At 48.0% G+C, this 14,238-nt stretch overlaps 1 protein-coding gene across 2 annotated transcripts in view; it reads left to right on the top strand.

The window, feature by feature from the left end:
* The first annotated feature begins 2,808 nt into the window (after window positions 1-2,808).
* The window catches only part of LOC140399086 (alpha-(1,3)-fucosyltransferase 7), a 117,075-nt gene continuing 105,645 nt past the window's right edge, over window positions 2,809-14,238 (top strand). The window contains exons 1-2 of one of the 2 annotated variants that reach the window (XM_072488212.1): window positions 2,809-2,904; window positions 3,095-3,200. The gene's annotated coding sequence lies outside the window, so the exon portion shown is untranslated. Of the gene's footprint in view, window positions 2,905-3,094; window positions 3,201-3,227; window positions 3,634-14,238 lie in introns of those variants that run through there. The other variant, XM_072488213.1, reaches the window with a different exon arrangement.

Raw genomic sequence — 14,238 nt, 5'->3', positions numbered from 1 at the left:
GTTAGGGACATGTACACAGACGACAGACAAGCGACTCTGGAGGAACTCATGGAGAGGTTAAAACTACCCAAAGGGAACAAAGTAAGATACAGACAGATCGACGTACCCTGGGACGCCAAGACACTCGCTAGTTGAGGAACTGTTCGGCTCGGGCGATCTGGGGAAAGGGAATTGTGGGTGTAGTGATCTTTGTATATGCATGTACATAAGGGGCTAATGTGTAAGCAGAAGATCACAAGAGGGCAGCACTAACGGGTATAAAAGCCAGACGCAGGCTGTTCCTCTCTCTTCTTTTGCTTGGACTGTGACGAGAGCAGGAGTACATAGACTTATCTCAGAGTGATTAGTGTAGTCAAACATAAATACTGTATTTAGATCTTGTAACTTTTCTACTAGTATTAATCTCAAAGTAAAGAACGCAAGCAATTGTTAATTTAGTTACTCACTAAACCTTTCATTACTTTTGGACGACGTTGAATCTTTTTCATCAAGGTACAGAAAACCTCATCAGCAACTGGATTGAGTAACGCATGTTACGTTCAGTCATGTAAGCAAACACACCCTGAAAGGATAACAAAAGAGTGGGGACCTGTATTGACGGCTGTTGGAGAAGGTGCGCTCCCCCCGGACGAGAAAAGGGAAAAATGGGAGGAAGAACTAGGCGTAGAAGTAGAGGTGGGGACTCTGGATCGAAGCACTAAACAGGGCAAACTCCACCTCCACATGCGCAGGGCTGAGCCTGACGCAGCTAAAGGTGGTGCACAGAACGCACCAAACAAGAACCCAAATGAACAGGTTCTTCCCGTAGATGGAGGACAAATGTGAACGGTGCCAGGGAGGCCCAGCCAACCACGCCCACATGTTCAGGGCATGCCTTGTCAGATTCAGGCCAACCTTCTTTGAGGCAATGTCCAAGGTTGTGGGGGTGAGGATTGAGCCAGACCCAAAGGTGATGGTCTTTGGGGTTTCAGATCAGCTAGAACACGTTATGGGGAGGGGTGCTGACCCCCTAGCCTTTGCCTCCCTGATCGCCTGCCAGAGAATCCAGCTTGGCTGTCGATCGGCAGCGTCACCATGACTTGTGAGATATCCTCCAAATGGAGAAGATAAAATTCGCCATCCGTGGATCGTGAGAGTGCTTCCACAGGACTTGGAAGCCGTTCACCAACTTGTTCCAAGAACTGTTCGTCGCCAGCAACCAGTAGAGCAGGGGGAAGAAGAGAGCCACAAAATGCAAACGAAAGGGAGAGGGGTGAGGTGGAGGAGGGAAAGAGAGCAAAGTGGAGGGAAGGAGGGGCAAAAAACCATTAAAAAAGGCCATGGAAACACAGGCCACATAACCACAGAGGACAGGCCGGAGGAAAGCGGGAATAACAGAAACAACATCAACACACTGGGCAATACACCCAAGGGCCAACATTGGGAGCCCAATGAAGAGTAGAACGGCCAATTAGGGTTCACAACCACAGAGTGAGGTGGGGGGGGGGGGGGGGGGGGGGGGGGGGGGGGAACATGCAAATATTTAGAATGCTCCTTGTTTGACGATGTGCTGTTTTGCTTTTCTTCTCTATTTCTGTTTTGTGTGTTTCTTCTCGTTATCGTGTTGGCCTATTACACACTTGTAAATAATAATTTCTCTTTGGCTCAACATTGATCAACAGGTGGCTCAACAGGCCAGCACAGTGGCGCAGTGGTTAGACTGCTGCCTCACGACGCCGAGGTCCCAGGTTCGATCCCGGCTCTGGGTCACTGTCCGTGTGGAGTTTGCACATTCTCCCCGTGTTTCGTTCTCACAACCCAAAGATGTGCAGGGTAGGTGGATTGGCCACGCTAAATTGCCCCTTAATTGGAAAAAATGAATTGGGTACTCTATATTTATTTTTAAAAATCAATTGACTGAACATACGCGGTGATGAAACCTGAAACATAGAAGTACGAATGGGAACATGTGACATAAAAATGTGAAAACCAATAAAAACACATTTTTTAAAACGGAATCGACCGATGACCTCTTCCTATTTCTCATCTACATCCGTCTTCTTGGTGATACCATCTGAAATGAGAGTTTCCACATGTTCATTGTCACACCCCAGCTCTGCCTGTCTACCACCTCTCTCGGTACCTTCACTGCCTCCAGACAGTCACGTTGCTCGTCAGGTCACCAGCACTGGATGAGCAGAATTTCCTTTAACTAAATTTTGGGATGACCAAAGCCATTTTGGGGGGCGGCCGAGGGCGGGGCAGCTAAGTGTGTTTACCCTGGTCTCCTGCTGAAAGGCAACATCGTCCTCAAACAGCACCAGAAAAAATTGGCCTGATCATTTATTTCACATCTACTTGGGAGAGATATTGCTGAGCATAATCCGATGGCCATGTCTCCCGGCATTACAACAGTGACTGCAGCTCAGCTCTACTTTCTTGGCTGTACTTTGTGATGACATCAGATTATAGAAGACACTTTATCAAAGAAGTCTTGTTTTACCATTCTGCCAACTGAAGCATTTCCAAAAGTTTAATTTGCAACAATGGACCCCTTCTGAAAGCCATCTGTTTTGCAGTAGCAGGCTGGACGGGAAATGGATACCTCTTGGCCCAGCAAGTCGTGAAGTCTTATAAAACGGCCCTGGAGAGTTCCCTCCACCCAGCCTGGCTTGCTGATCTCAGAATCTGTCTGCACACTCGTTGCTCACATGATCAGGGTCTAAGGATGAGGGAGGGAGGCTGGGTGTGTGGAGCCAGTCACTCAGAGTTTATATAACATGCTGCAGTTCCACGGTCTGTACTTGACAGGCTCAAGGAGTTTGAAGTGCTGCATTTCCTCAGGCAATAGCAGGAGATAAGCTTCCCCGGAGAAACTCTGAAATCCACCAGCCTCACCCCACCCGCCAATTTATATTGGAAAAGGTAGTCAATTAGATTCCATGTATCAGATCAACTGAGAATCTAGCTTTACTTTTAAATCAGCTCCGTGCTTTGAGTGCTGCAATCTGTCTCACGGATAAATGAGCCGAGACATTTTCTCAGGAGTTTTTTCCCAGTGTCACGGGGAAGACCCATTGAAGGCTTTACTTCTGCTGCTTTTATTTTCAAACAGGATTACTCTCTGGGTGCGGTGTGTCGGCACGTGACCAGCTTCTGATCGCCTTGTTGATGAACATTCAACTTGATCATCCTGATAACCACTAAACACGCCCGAAGAAGTAAGTCTGTTGCGAAAGAATGCGCTAACTTGCTTCACTCCCTTCACTGTCTTCCTAGGTGTCAGCTGTGGCCTGGTGGGAGCAATGCAGCATCTAAGTCAGAAGCTTGTGGCTTCGTCGACCCACTCCCGAGGACCAGGTTTGGAGTGCTGCACTGTCGGAGGTTCCGTCATTGAGATATGATGTTAACACGAGGCTCCATGTGTCCTGTCAGGTGGATGTTGAAGATCCCATGGTATTACTTCTAACAAGAGCAGGGGAGTCCCTGGTGTCCGATCTTCAAATTTATCCCTCAAGAATCATCATTGAAACAAATGATCATGATCTCGTTGCTGTTTGTGGGAACTTGCTTTGAGCAAATCCTATGTTTCCCAACGTCATGGGGTCCAAAGCGCTTTGGGGAAACCTGAGTTTGTAAAAGTGCGATATACATGTGAGTCTCTCTTTACCTTTTAAATAAAGTGTTAAGGGACATGAGAGGGAACAGAACAGCAGAGGTGTATTTATGGCAGGGGAGTCTTAATTGACATTGTTTAAAATGGCTCTCAGAAAGTCTTTGAAAACATGCTGCACAAGAGGTTATTAGCAAAAGATTATTAGCGCTGCTGTCTGTAAAACCTCAGACACTTCGACCAGTTTATTACTCAAATGTTTTACCCATGTTTGCGAGATGAACAAAGGACTAATACAAGTGTATGATTCAACCAAATGTATTTAATAAACAGTAAAATAGTTACCCTTAAATTATTCCACCAATAACAGTCCCAAGACGGGCGGCACAGTGGCGCAGTGGTTAGCACTGCTGCCTCACGGCGCTGAGGACCCGGGTTCGATCCCGGCCCCGGGTCACTGTCCATGTGGAGTTTGCACATTTCCCTCTGACTGCATGGGTCATAGAATCATAGAGTTTACAATGCAGAAGGAGGCCATTCGGCCCATCGAGTCTGCACCGGACCTTGGAAAGAGCACCCTACCTAAGCCCACACCTCCACCCTATCCACGGAGCTCAGTCACCCCACCTAAGCTTTTTAGACACTAAGGGCAATTTAGCGTGGCCAATCCACCTAACCTGCAGTTCTTTGGACTGTGGGAGGAAACTGGAGCACCCGGAGGAAACTCACGCAGACACGGGGAAAACGTGCAGACTCCACACAGACAGTGACCCAAGCCGGGAATCGAACCTGGGACCCTGGAGCTGTGAAGCAACTGTGCTAACCACTGTGCGACCATGCTGTCCCACCTCCCCAACCCCAACGATGTGCAGGGTAGGTGCATTGGCCACGCTACGTTGCCCCTTAATTGGAAAAAAGTAATTGGGATACTCTAAATTTATTTTTAAAATTAAAATTAAATAACAGTCCCAAGACTCTTATTGCTACCCGGGACGATGAACTCAGTAATGCTGCGGGTCGGAATCTCTGAGTCTCGCTTCCTCAGGGTTTTTGTTCACTAAGGTGGGCCTCGCACAGTGCTTTCTCCGTCTCTGGTCTGTCGTTGAATCTTTTCTGTTACCTCTGCGTGGAGTCTTCAATAGGGAATTCAATACTCATACCCGTTCCGTGTCATTCCAGAAAGTTCTCTTGTCCCCAGCCAGTGAGGTCTCGAGGTAGGGGTCAAAACACCCAATGGAAGTACTGTTGGCCACTCGGCAGGACACCAGGAAACCGTTCACAGGGGTCCATCTGAAGGTGCATTGTTTGCACGTAACCTTGCACCATATAAGGTAACGGCGGGAAAATTGGGTGCCAGAATGTCTAGCTTCATCTAGAAAGCAGGAGAATGGGGATGAGAAAACATCAGCCATGATTGAATGGCGGAGCAGACTCGATGGGCTGAGTGGCCTAATTCTGCCCCTATGTCTTATGGTCTAACCCAAAACAGTTGATCCATATGAATAGAGCCGTTAATCTCGTGATGGGTGATTGACAGGCAGGTCCAGACGTGGCCTAGCAGCTTGTCTCAGTTCAGTGTACTCGAACTTGGCCAATCATGAAATCCCCCCCCCCCCCCAATTCCCATCACGCTATTTCTGGAGCTGGCTGTGGTTTGATTTAAAATGTCCAGCTCTTAAGTTAAAGTGTCCGATTTTATCGGGCCTAAAAATCAGGCCTCTGTCCATTTTAGCACATTGCACAGAATTGGAAGTAACTTCTTAGAGTGTGTTGTTAATTGGCTGGGATGTAGACAACAGAGGCCGGAACTTTCCGACCGTTTGCTGGCGGCAGGATTCTCTGGTCATACTGGCAGCGCACCCCTGGGATCTCTTCAATGGGAATTCCCATTGACAGCGGCGCCATCTCCTGCCACTGAGAAACACGCAGCTGGGAGGCAGGAGAATCCTGCCCATAGAGTAGTGATAAAGGACATGTAGACTGGGAGGGTGTGACAGGTGGTTGTCATAATATACACCAGTATATCATGGTGCAGACACACACACTGGTGGACACACAGCAAGACCAATCAACACACACAACACCGCAGCCAATCACCAGTTAGAGCACACGCACCATAAAGACAGGGGGCATCAGAGTTCCCGCTCATTCGGGATGCAGCCTCCTACAAGGACACAGCTTACAGCTTACAGCACAGATCCTCACCATGTGCTGAGTGCATAGACTGGTTCGGACAGGCATAGGTCTTTAGTTTAATCTAACATCGTGTTAACCCACAGTGAAAGTATGTTCAACAGTTTCTAACTTAATAAAATAGTGTTGTACTATTTTAAGTGTTGGTGGCCTGTATGTGTTCCACGGATCCAGAGCACCCAACACATCAATGATGTTAATCAGGCAGCTGCATGGGGAACTCAGCTTTTCACTCGATATACTTCATTTGTTTTGTGAGAAGGATTAGCAAACTGATTATTGACCTGTTTCAGCCGCGCCATGAATGGCCAACAAGCCCTAGGACGGAATTCTCCAGCCCCACCCCCGGATTCTCCAGCCCCCGCCCCCGAATTCTCCAGCCCTCCCCCCCCCCCCCCCCCCCCCCCCGCCCCCGCCGTGGCGGGGTTTCCCAAGGCAGAGGTAGCTTGCCATCGGCCACCAGCCGGATTTTCCGGCCCCGCTGAAGTCAATGCCGATTTACATTCCTCGCCAACGCTGCCTTCAGGGACCAGCAGAGTGGGGGGAGGGGTGGGGGAGGAGGGAGGGGGGGGGGCAACTTTTGGGGACCTGGAAGATCCCACCGGTAGGAAGGGCTGGAGAATTTCGCCCCACCCAGAGCTTCTGGTACAGAGGCAGGGACACCACGTACCCATTGAGCCACAAGACCCCCTGGGCTGGATTCTCCGATTCTGGGTCTATGTCCCCACGCCGGCGTGGGAACGTTGGCATTAACTGCCGCAAAACGGCCACCGATTCCCAGTTTTGCTGGGGGCTTGCAGGATAACAGCTAGAGCACCCGGCTCCAGCTGCCGATACCCCCGGAGAATTGCCGGGTTCGTGGCCGTGCATGCGCACGGCGATGGCCTGCAGCCGGCGGACCTAGCCCGCAAAATAGAACCCCCCTTTGGCCGGCTCGCGCACCACAGACCACCCCCACACAGTGCCCCCAGCCCCCAGTAATGTCGCCCCTGCCCACGGATCAGCCCTCCCCCGACTGTGGCGGCACTGGACTGAGTCCGCAGCCACCACTCTGAGGTCCCGACGGATGAGGCCGTGAGAGACCCACGCCATCGGGAAGTCGGCCCGTCGGGGGCGGAGCACCGGGGAGGCAGGCCTCAGGCAATGTCGCTTTAGAGGGGGTGCAGCATCGTGAAAGCGGCGCCACCTCCAATTTGGTCGGAAACTTGGATTCTCCGGCCGTTCGCCAAACGCGTTTTCGGCGTCGGCGACCGGAGAATCCAGCCCCCTATCTCCATTGACTCGGGCTGAAGGAATAGCGAGCTGTATATCCAGGTTTGCAGGTAATACCAAGTTGGGAGGCACAGGAAGTTGTATCATTAGGAATAGGAAGCTTGAGATCATTCTTGTCTTGGTTGCACATACATTTATTTTCCGGATCTTGAAAATGATGATGAAATTATATGTACCGTACTTAATGACGACATGAAATTTTCAAAAAGGAAATTGCAACAACTGCAAAAGCGAGAACCTGTGTTTATAGAACATAGAACATAGAACTGTACAGCACTACTTCGGCCCATGATGAAACTCAGATCAAATCAACCTGCTCCCAATCATTCTAGAGCACTCGATATGCCTATCCAATAACCGCTTGAAAGTTCCTAAAGTGTCCGACTCCACTACCTTAGCTGGGAGTGCGTTCCCTGCCTCAACCACTCTCTGAGTAAAGAACCTACCTCTGACATCCCTCCTATATCTTCCACCATGAACCTTATCGTAACAGCTACATCCACCAGAGGAAAAAGTCACTGAACATCCACACGATCTATCCCTCTCATCATCTTATACACCTTAATTAAGTCGCCTCTCATCCTCCTTTGCTCCAATGAGAAAAGCCCTAGCTCCCTCAACCACCCACCAATCCAGGCGGCATCCTGGTAAATCTCCGTTGCACCCTTTCCATTGCTTCCACATCCTTCCTATCATGAGGTGACCAAAACTGCACACAATACTCCAAATGTGGTCTAACCAAGGTCTTGTACAGTTGCAGCATAACCTCACGGCTCTTAAACTCAACCCCCCTGTTAATAAATGCTAACACACTATAGGGTTTCTTCACGGTTCTATCCACTTGGGTGGCAACTTTCAGAGATCTATGGACATGAACTCCGAGATCTCTCTGCTCCTCCACATTCTTCAGAACCCTACCGTTAACCATGTAATCCGTATTCAAATTTGTCCAACCAAAATGAATCACCTCACACTTATCAGGGTTAAACTCCATCTGCCATTTTTCAGCCGAGCTCTGCATCCTATCAATGTCTCTTTGCAGCCTACAACAGCCCTCCCCATTATCCACTACTCCACCAATCTTGGTGTCATCAGCAAATTTACTAACCCAACCTTCAACTCCATCATCCCAGTAATTGATAAAAACCACAAATAGCAGAGGACCCAGCACTGATCCCTGTGGTACACCGCTGGTGACTAGGCTCCAGGATGAAAATTTACCATCTACCACCACCCTCTGTCTTCTACGTGATAGCCAGTTACTGATCCAATCGGCCAAATTTTCCTCTATGCCATGCTTCCTTACTTTCTGCATGAGCTGACCATGGGGCACCTTATCAAACACCTTACTAAAATCCATGTATACAACATCAACTGCTCTACCTTCATCTTTGTACTTAATTACCTCCTCAAAGAATACAATCAAACTTGTGAGGCAAGACTTACCGCTCACAAATCCGTGCTGACTATCCTGGATTAAGCTGTATCTTTCCAAATGATCATAAATCCTTTCCCTCAGGACCTTGTCCAATAATTTACCGATGACCGAAGTGAGACTAATCGGCCTATAATTCCCAGGGTTATACCTATTCCCTTTCTTGAACAAGGGGACAACATTCGCCTCTCTCCAGTCTTCTGGCACCATTCCAGTAGACAGTGAGGACATAAAGATCAAAGCCAAAGGCTCTGCAATCTCATCCCTCACCTCGCAAAGAATCCTAGGATATATCCCCTCAGGCCCAGGGGACATATCTATCCTCAGGCTTCTCAAAATTTCTAACACATCTTCCTTCCGAATATCTACCTCCTCCAGCCTACCAGCCTGTATCGCACTATCCTCCTCAACAACATGGCCCCTCTCCTTTGTGAACACTGAAGAAAAGTATTCACTTAGGGCCTCTCCTACATCTTCATACTCCATGCACACGTTCCCACTACTGTCCTTGACTGGCCCTAACTTCACCTTGGTCATTCTTTTATTCCTCACATGAGTGTAAAAAGCCTTGGGGTTTTCCTTGATCCTACCCACCAAGGACTTCTCATGCCCCCTCCTAAGCTCTCCTAAGCCCTTTCTTGAGCTCCTTCCCAGCTATCTTGTATCCCTCAAGTGCCCTAACTGAACCTTGTTGTTGCAGGTGCCGGGGTTTAGATATTTCAGTGAGCTCAGGGAAGGTGGTAAAAGAGGGGGAGGGGTGGCATTGTTAGTCAAGGACAGTATTACGGTGGCAGAAAGGACGTTTGATGAGGACTCGTCTACTGAGGTAGTATGGGCTGAGGTTAGAAACAGGAAAGGAGAGGTCACACTGTTAGGGGTTTTCTATAGGCCTCCAAAAGGTTCCAGAGATGTAGAGGAAAGGATTGCAAAGATGATTCTGGATAGGAGCGAAAGCAACAGGGTAGTTATTATGGGGGACTTTAACTTTCCAAATATTGACTGGAAACGCGATAGTTCAAGTACTTTAGATGGGTCCGTTATTGTCCAATGTGTGCAGGAGGGTTTCCTGACACAGTATGGAGATAGGCCAACAAGAGGCGAGGCCATATTGGATTTGGTACTGGGTAATGAACCAGGACAGGTGTTAGATTTGGAGGTAGGTGAGCACTTCGGTGATAGTGACCACTATTCGATTACGTTTACTTTAGTGAAGGAAAAGGATTGATATATACCGCAGGGCAAGAGTTATATCTGGGGGAAAGGCAATTATGATGCGATGAGGCAAGACTTAGGATGCATCGGATGGAGAGAAAACTGCAGGGGATGGGCACAATGGAAATGTGGAGCCTGTTCAAGGAACAGCTACTGCGTGTCCTTGATAAGTATGTACCTGTCAGGCAGGGAGGAAGTGGTCGAGCGAGGGAACCGTGGTTTACTAAAGCAGTCGAAACACTTGTCAAGAGGAAGAAGGAGGCTTATATAAAGATGAGACATGAAGGTTCAGTTAGGGCGCTCGAGAGTTACAAGTTAGCTAGGAAGGACCTAAAGAGAGAGCTTAGAAGAGCCAGGAGGGGACATGAGAAGTCTTTGGCAGGTAGGATCAAGGATAACCCTAAAGCTTTCTATCGATATGTCAGGAATAAAAGAATGACTAGGGTAAAAGTAGGGCCAGTCAAGGACAGTAGTGGGAAGTTGTGCGGGGAATCCGAGGAGATAGGAAAGGTGCTAAATGAATATTTTTCATGTATTCACACAGGAAAAAGAAAATATTGTCGAGGAGAATACTGAGATTCAGGCTACTAGACTAGAAGGGCTTGAAGTTCATAAGGAGGAGGTGTTAGCAATTCTGGAAAGTGTGAAAAGATAAGTCCCCTGGGCCGGATGTGATTTATCCTAGGATTCTCTGGGAAGCTAGGGAGGAGATTGCTGAGCTTTTAGCTTTGATCTTTAAGTCAGCTTTGTCTACAGGAATAGTGCCAGAAGACTGGAGGATAGCAAATGTTATCCCCTTGTTCAAGAAGGGGAGTAGGGACAACCCCGGTAACTATAGACCAGTGAGCCTTACTTCTGTTGTGGGCAAAGTCTTGGAAAAGTTTATACGAGATAGGATTTATAATCATCTAGAAAGGAATAATTTGATTAGAGATAATCAACACGGTTTTGTGACGGGTAAGTCGTGCCTCACAAACCTTATTGAGTTCTTTGAGAAGGTGACCAAACAGGTGGACGAGAGTAAAGTAGCTGATGTGGTGTATATTGTTTTCAGTAAAGCGTTTGATAAGGTTCCCCACGGTAAGCTACTGCAGAAAATACGGAGGCATGGGATTCAGGGTGATTTAGCAGTTTGGATCAGAAATTGGCTAGTTGGAAGAAGACAAAGTGTGGTGGTTGATGGGAAATGTTCAGACTGGAGTCCAGTTACTAGTGGTGTACCACAAGGATCTGGGGCCACTGCTGTTTGTAATTTTTATAAATGACCTGGAGGAGGGAGTAGAAGGATGGGTGAGTAAATTTGCAGATGACACTAAAGTCGGTGGAGTTGTGGACAGTGGGGAAGGATGTTACAAGTTACAGAGAGACATAGATAAGCTGCAGCGCTGGGCTGAGAGGTGGCAAATGGAGTTTAATGCAGAAAAGTGTGAGGTGATTCATTTTGGAAGGAATAACAGGAAGACAGAGTACTGGGCTAATGGTAAGATTCTTGGTAGTGTGGATGAGCAGAGAGATCTCAGTGTCCATGTACATAAATCCCTGAAAGTTGCCACCCAGGTTGAGAGGGTTGTTAAGGAGGTGTATGGTGTGTTAGCTTTTATTGGTAGAGGGATTGAGTTTCGGCGCCATGAGGTCATGTTGCAGCTGTACAAAACTCTGGTGCGGCCACATTTGGAGTATTGCGCGTAATTCTGGTCGCCGCATTATAGGAAGGATGTGGAATCATTGGAAAGGGTGCAGAGGAGATTTACCAGAATGTTGCCTGGTATGGAGGGAAGATCTTATGAGGGAAGGCTGAGGGACTTGAGGCTGTTTTCGTTAGAGAGAAGAAGGTTAAGAGGTGACTTAATTGAGGCATACAAGAGGATTAGATAGAGTGGACAGTGAGAGCCTTTTGCCTCGGATGGTGATGTCTAGCACGAGGGGACATAGCTTTAAATTGAGGGGAGATTGATATAAGACAGATGTCAGAGGTAGGTTCTTTACTCAGAGAGTAGTAAGGGTGTGGAATGCCCTGCTTGCAACAGTAGTGGACTCGTCAACACTAAGGGCATTCAAATGGTCATTGGATAGACACATGGACGATAAGGGAACAGTGTAGATGGGCTTTAGAGTGGTTTCACAAGTCGGCGCAACATCGAGGGCCGAAGGGCCTGTACTGCGCTGTAATGTTCTATGTTCTATGTTCTTGTTTTCTCATCCTTACATAAGCCCCCTTCTTCCTCTTGACAAGACATTCTACCTCTTTTGTAAACCATGGTTCCCTCACTCGACCATTTCCTCCCTGCCTGACAGGGACATACATATCAAGGACACGCAGTATTTGCTCCTTGAACAAGCCCCACATCTCAATTGTACCTTTCCCTGACAGTTCCTGTTTCCATATTATGCTCCCCAATCCTTGCCTAATCGCATCGTAATTACCCTTCCCCCAGTCATAAACCTTGCCCTGCGGTATGTTCCTATCCCTCTCCATTGCTATAGTGAAAGTCACCGAATTGTGGTCACTACCTCCAAAGTGCTCTCCCACAACCAAATCTAGCACTTGGCCTGTTTCATTACCCAGTACCAAATCCAATGTGGCCCCGCCTCTTGTCGGTCTATCCACATATTGTGTGAGGAAACCCTCCTGCACACACTGGATAAAAACAGCCCCATCCAAACTATTCGAATTATAGTGGTTCCAATCAATGTTTGGAAAGTTAAAGTCACCCATGACAATTACCCTGTGACTACCGCACCTATCCAAAATCTACATTGCAATCTTTTCCTCCACATCTCTGTTAGTGTTTGGGGGCCGATAGAAAACTCCTAACAAAGTGACCGCTCCTTTCCTATTTCTAACTTCAGCCCACTCTACCTCGGTAGACAGAGCCTCCCCAAACTGCCTTTCTGCAGCCATTATACTATCCTTGATTAACAATGCAACTCCTCCACCTCTTTTACCACCTTCCCTAATCTTACTGAAACATCTAAACCCTGGAATCTCCAACAACCATTCCTGCCCCTGTTATATCCACGTCTCCGTAATGGCCACAACATCGTAGTCCCAAGTACCAATCCATGCTTCAAGTTCACCAACCTTATTCCTGATGCTCCTCGCATTGAAGTAGACACACTTCAAACCACCTTCATGCCTGCAGGTCCACTCTTATGACCTTGGTACCTTCCTCAGTACTACCCTCAACTTTGTGAACTCCAGCAAAGCTATCTCCTGGACTATGTGGTGACATACATCATTGTAAGTACACAAAGGGTTCATGTACATACACTACACCTAGCTAGACACTAGAGGGAACACCAGAGACATGACACACAGGCATTCAACCAATAGGTCAGTAAGATAGGACACAACCAATGGACAGTCACGAAACACACAGGGGTGACACTACTGCAGGAGGGCATTGCACCAACCCATACAAAAGGATACATCACACATGCTCAGTCTCTTTCCAGTGGAGACTCTCAGTGATTACAGACACAGGGTTGATTGAGCATCATTCCCACCACGTGGATTGTAGCAGACTGGTTAGTCAGTCTGAGTAGCTGCAGAAGGGTTAACAGTAGCGTCGAATCCAAGTAGGAGAATTGTTAATAGTTTAATAAACGTGTTAAAGCTATCTCCAAGTCTGACCCTTCCTTTGTCAGAGTGCACACCAAGGAAGCAGCTTATGCTACGACAAGAGCAGAACAAAACAGACTACAAATCAGTTTCCCATCCCCCTGCCAAATTAGTTTAAACCACCCCGAAGAGCTGGAGCAAATTTCCCTCCCAGGATATTGGTGTCCCTCTGGTTCAGGTGTAACCCATCCTGTTTGTACAGGTCCCATCTTCCCCAGAATGTGCTCCAATTAACCAAGTAACTGAAACCCTCCCTCCTACACCATCCCTGTAGCCACGTGTAAAACTGCACTCTCTCCCTGTTCCTCACCTCGCTCGCACGTGGCACTGGCAGCAAACCAGAGATGACAACACGGTCTGTCCTGGCTCTCAGCTTCCATCCTAGCTCCCTGAATTCCTGTTTTACATCCCCGTCCCTTTTCCTACCTATGTCGTTGGTACCGATGTGCACCACGACTTGTGGCTGCTCCACCTCCCCCTTAAGGATCCTGAAAACACGATCAGAGATGTCACGGATCTTGGCACCCGGGAGGCAACACACCAACCGTGAGCCTCTATCGTTGCCACAGAACCGCCTATCTGTACCTCTAACTATAGAGTCTCCAATAACTAATGCTCTCCTGCTCTCCCCCCTTCCCTTTATATAGCATCCCCTCCCCCCCCCCTCCTTTTTATAGCATCTCCCATAACCACAAGACCTCCCGCCATGTTTAACAGCTGGTGAAGTAGTTTTGAGGTGTAGTCACTGCTGCAATGGAGAAACCAGTCTCAGCGCAGGAAAGCAATAATATAAACACACTGAATCCAGCTGGTGGTTAAAGGATAAATGTTGGCCAAGAACTAATCACAGGATCATCACAGAATTGTTGTGGTGTAGCAGGAGGCCATTCAGCCTATGGTGTCTGTACTAGC

The sequence above is a fragment of the Scyliorhinus torazame genome, chromosome 22 (assembly GCF_047496885.1).
Source record: "Scyliorhinus torazame isolate Kashiwa2021f chromosome 22, sScyTor2.1, whole genome shotgun sequence".
NCBI lineage: Eukaryota > Metazoa > Chordata > Chondrichthyes > Carcharhiniformes > Scyliorhinidae > Scyliorhinus > Scyliorhinus torazame.
Note: the sequence above shows the minus strand (reverse complement) of the source record. Positions and strands in the feature narration are given on the sequence as shown.